Source organism: Salmo trutta, chromosome 27, assembly GCF_901001165.1.
Source record: "Salmo trutta chromosome 27, fSalTru1.1, whole genome shotgun sequence".
NCBI classification, from domain to species: Eukaryota; Metazoa; Chordata; class Actinopteri; order Salmoniformes; family Salmonidae; genus Salmo; species Salmo trutta.
In genome coordinates, this window is record NC_042983.1 from 15044846 (window position 1) to 15049389 (window position 4544).

The window sequence follows — 4544 nt, forward strand, 5'->3', positions numbered from 1 at the left end:
TGAATATGGAGCGTACCTTCCTCTAACAGACACTACGTTTATACATAAGTTACGTATTTCAACATTGAGCAGTCACTCTTCACCACACGGACACTCACACACAAGTTAAGAGTTCACAATGCCAGAGGCAGACTGAGCATACATTTCCCACCAGACACTGCTTTGTAATTTTATATGAGGGCATATATATATATATACATATCCCATCAGCGTGTGTGACTTCGTCTCAGCCTGTGGAAGTAACAGTGCCCTGTCTATAGCAGGTACTTATGTAGGTCTGCAGTGTATGCAGACTTCTGGTTCAACTAATCAACCAATCATCCAGATCTTGATTAGCTGAATCAGGTGTGTTCGTGCTGGGCTGGAACTAAAACCTGCGTATACTACTTCCCTCCACGACTGGAGTTGTGCAACCCTGGTCTACAGTTTACTCAAGCCTGGTCCGTGTATCCCAATCCGGGAGCAGCCCGTCAGCTCTGGCAGTAGTAGCAAAACAGAGTCCATCTACAGTAGCAAGTTTACTAAGATTTAGAGGTTACGGTTTGGGTTCGGAGGGGGTGTGTGGTCATCGTGTTCGTATATGAAAACAGGCGAGCGTCGAAGGTGAATCACCGTATGTGGTTGTCTTTGGTTGCAACAGCAAGCAAACTGAACACTCATAGAGAAACACACAACATAGTCAAAGCTGTTTAGTAAACGGATTGAACTGTTACCACCAGCTGAAATTGAGCGCCAGTAAAAAAACTCAGTAAGAGCATGTCATTAAATACAGCAGTGTGAACGAGCAGTGAACAGTGAATACGTTCATAAAAAGAGGACTGTCTTTTCGGTCCTTAGACAATAAGCCAGGTAAACACGCTAACTTGCGCACAAGCATTTACCACACACACACACACACACACACACAGTATTTGCAGATATACTGTAAAGATAATCAAACATTGAACGGTAATGGTGGGTCTGAACGGTTCTGAACAGCTGCTATGGTACCATACAGAATACATTCAACAGAAAATAGCTCACATTAAGTTATTATAGAACAGAGGCTAAATCAACTCAACTGCCTTCAGAATCTCTGCTTTAAAACAGAGGTTCCATCTCACTGTGTTAGTGAGCTGGTTAACTGTCTCAAATGGCTCCCTATTTCCTATATAGTTCACTGTTTAGTTCACTACATGCCCTATCTCCCTGTGGTGAAAAGTACACAGCTTGGGCTGTTGGAGGATGGTAGGGGGGCAGTAGGGGGGCAGTGGGGAGAATGGGTCATTGATACGGCCCCTCAGACTCTAAAGAAGGGTCATGTAGGGGGAGAAGTTGAGGGGGTGGGGTGGAAGGGGAAGAGAGTGAGGGGGTGGGGTGGAAGGGGAAGAGAGTGAGGGGGGGGAAGGGGAAGAGAGTGAGGGGGTGGGTGGAAGGGGAAGGGGAAGAGAATGAGGGGGTGGAAGGGGGAGAGAATGAGGGGGTGGAAGGGGGAGAGAATGAGGGGGGGGAAGGGGAAGGGGAAGAGAGTGAGGGGGTGGGGTGGAAGGGGAAGGGGAAGAGAATGAGGGGGGGGGGTGGTGGAAGGGGGAGAGAGTGAGGGGGTGGGTGGAAGGGGAAGAGAGTGAGGGTGTGGGTGGAAGGGGAAGAGAGTGAGGGTGTGGGTGGAAGGGGAAGAGAATGAGGGGGTGGGGTGGAAGGGGAATAGAATGAGGGGGTGGGGTGGAAGGGGAAGGGGAAGAGAATGAGGGGGTGGGGTGGAAGGGGAAGAGAATGATAGGGTGGGGTGGAAGGGGAAGGGGAAGAGAATGAGGGGTGGGGTGGAAGGGAAGAGAGTGAGGGGTGGGGTGGAAGGGGAAGGGGAAGAGAATGAGGGGGGTGGGGTGGAAGGGGAAGAGAGTGAGGGGGTGGGGTGGAAGGGGAATAGAATGAGGGGGTGGGGTGGAAGGGGAAGGGGAATAGAATGATGGGGGTGGGGTGGAAGGGGAAGAGAGTGAGGGGGTGGGGGGGAAGGGGAATAGAATGAGGGGGTGGGGTGGAAGGGGAAGAGAGTGAGGGGGTGGGGTGGAAGGGGAAGAGAATGAGGGGGGTGGGGTGGAAGGGGAATAGAATGAGGGGGTGGGGTGGAAGGGGAAGAGAATGAGGGGGTGGGGTGGAAGGGGAAGAGAGTGAGGGGGTGGGGTGGAAGGGGAAGAGAATGAGGGGGTGGGGTGGAAGGGGAATAGAATGAGGGGGTGGGGTGGAAGGGGAAGAGAATGAGGGGGTGGGGTGGAAGAGAGTGAGGGGGTGGAAGGGGAAGGGGAAGAGAATGAGGGGGTGGGGTGGAAGGGGAAGGGGAAAAGAATGAGGGGGTGGGGTGGAAGGGGAAGAGAATGAGGGGGTGGGGTGGAAGGGGAATAGAATGAGGGGGTGGGGTGGAAGGGGAAGGGGAAGGAGGAATGAGGGGGTGGGGTGGAAGGGAAGAGAGTGAGGGGGTGGGGTGGAAGGGGAAGAGAATGAGGGGGTGGGGTGGAAGGGGAATAGAATGAGGGGGTGGGGTGGAAGGGGAAGAGAATGAGGGGGTGGGGTGGAAGAGAGTGAGGGGGTGGGGTGGAAGAGAGTGAGGGGGTGGGGTGGAAGGGAAGGGGAAGAGAATGAGGGGGTGGGGTGGAAGGGGAAGGGGAAAAGAATGAGGGGTGGGGTGGAAGGGAATAGAATGAGGGGGGGGGGTGGAAGGGGAAGGGGAATAGAATGAGGGGGGGGGGGTGGAAGGGGAAGAGAGTGAGGGGGTGGGGTGGAAGGGGAATAGAATGAGGGGGGTGGGGTGGAAGGGGAAGGGGAATAGAATGAGGGGGTGGGGTGGAAGGGGAAGAGAGTGAGGGGGTGGGGTGGAAGGGGAATAGAATGAGGGGGTGGGGTGGAAGGGGAAGGGGAAGAGAATGAGGGGGTGGGGTGGAAGGGGAAGAGAGTGAGGGGTGGGGTGGAAGGGGAAGAGAATGAGGGGGTGGGGTGGAAGGGGAAGAGAATGAGGGGGTGGGGGGGGAAGGGGAAGGGGAAGAGATGAGGGGTGGGGTGGAAGGGAAGAGAGTGAGGGGGTGGGGTGGAAGGGGAAGAGAATGAGGGGTGGGGTGGAAGGGGCATAGAATGAGGGGGTGGGGTGAAGGGGAAGAGAATGAGGGGTGGGGTGGAAGAGAGTGAGGGGGTGGGGTGGAAGGGAAGGGGAAGAGAATGAGGGGGTGGGGGGGAAGGGGAAGAGAGTGGGGGGTGGGTGGAAGGGAAAGAGAGTGAGGGGGGGTGGGGTGGAACGGGGAATAGAATGAGGGGGTGGGGTGGAGGGAAGGGGGAAAGAATGAGGGGTGGGGGTGGAAGGGAAGAGACGTGAGGGGGTGGGGTGGAAGGGAAAGAGAGTGAGGGGGTGGGGTGGAAGGGGAAGAGAGTGAGGGGGTGGGGTGGAAGGGGAAGAGAGTGAGGGGGTGGGGTGGAAGGGGAAGAGAGTGAGGGTGTGGGTGGAAGGGGAAGAGAGTGAGGGGGTGGGGTTGAGAGGGGAGAGGGGGAACACTGGTGTGGATTTAGCAAAAAATCTAAATAAAGTGCTTCTCTTAAAACAACTTCCTCTGTCTATGAGGTATAAAAAAAACTATCACAACAAAATCACGCAAAATAAAAACCAAAACAACGCCATCCAGCGTTCCAGGATACGTCACACACACTATTTACAGTCTGGAGTGTGTTTTCTACAATATACACACACAACTTGGAGTGTTGGTTGGTAATCCTCAATATAGACAGGTCATAATCTCCAGGAAGCCTGCTAGGTCCCACACAGCAGAGATGGAAGAGAACTCATGGAATCTGTCATGGAATCTGTTCAGATTCCAGCTGTGGACTCCTTTTTGGCAGTAATATGCCTCAGGGTGTTCAGTCAACTATTCTCTTTTCACCAAGAAGAAGAAAAAGTGAAATCTCCAGAGGGGCTCTGGTTAGAAGTTTTCTCTTAGACACAGATCCAGGGTCAGCTTAGTTTACCCTCCTCAATCATAACCATTAGGGGAAAACACAAAACTGACCTTAGATCTGCATCAAGAGGGAACTTTATCCTACAGCTCAGCTAAGGGCTCTATATGAACACACATACTCACACACACACACACACACACACACCACACACACACACACCACACACACCACACACACACACACACACACACACACACACACACACACACACACACACCACACACTATACCAGTGCAGAGCGAGCGCGAAGAGAGTGAGCCGTAGGAGCCATGTGATAGGCTGGGAGGTGTCGGCCGAGCTTTGCGGGAAGATCCTCCAGCGTTCACGGTGGGGGTGGAGACTCTCCATGTCCTTCAGAGCACTAAACGCCGCTGCCGTGAAGTTAGCGTCCCCGGTGGTCAGGAGGTCAAACACACATGAGTGGAAATAAATATCCTGTAACTCCAGCTGCTCCCTGCAGCGTGCCCGTGCACCCTCCACACTGAACCTCTGGGGGGCGCTGTAGGAAGCCGTGTGGGAGGGCTTGCCCTGGCCGTGTGGCTGCTGGAGATGTAAGCCCAGGGCCGGAG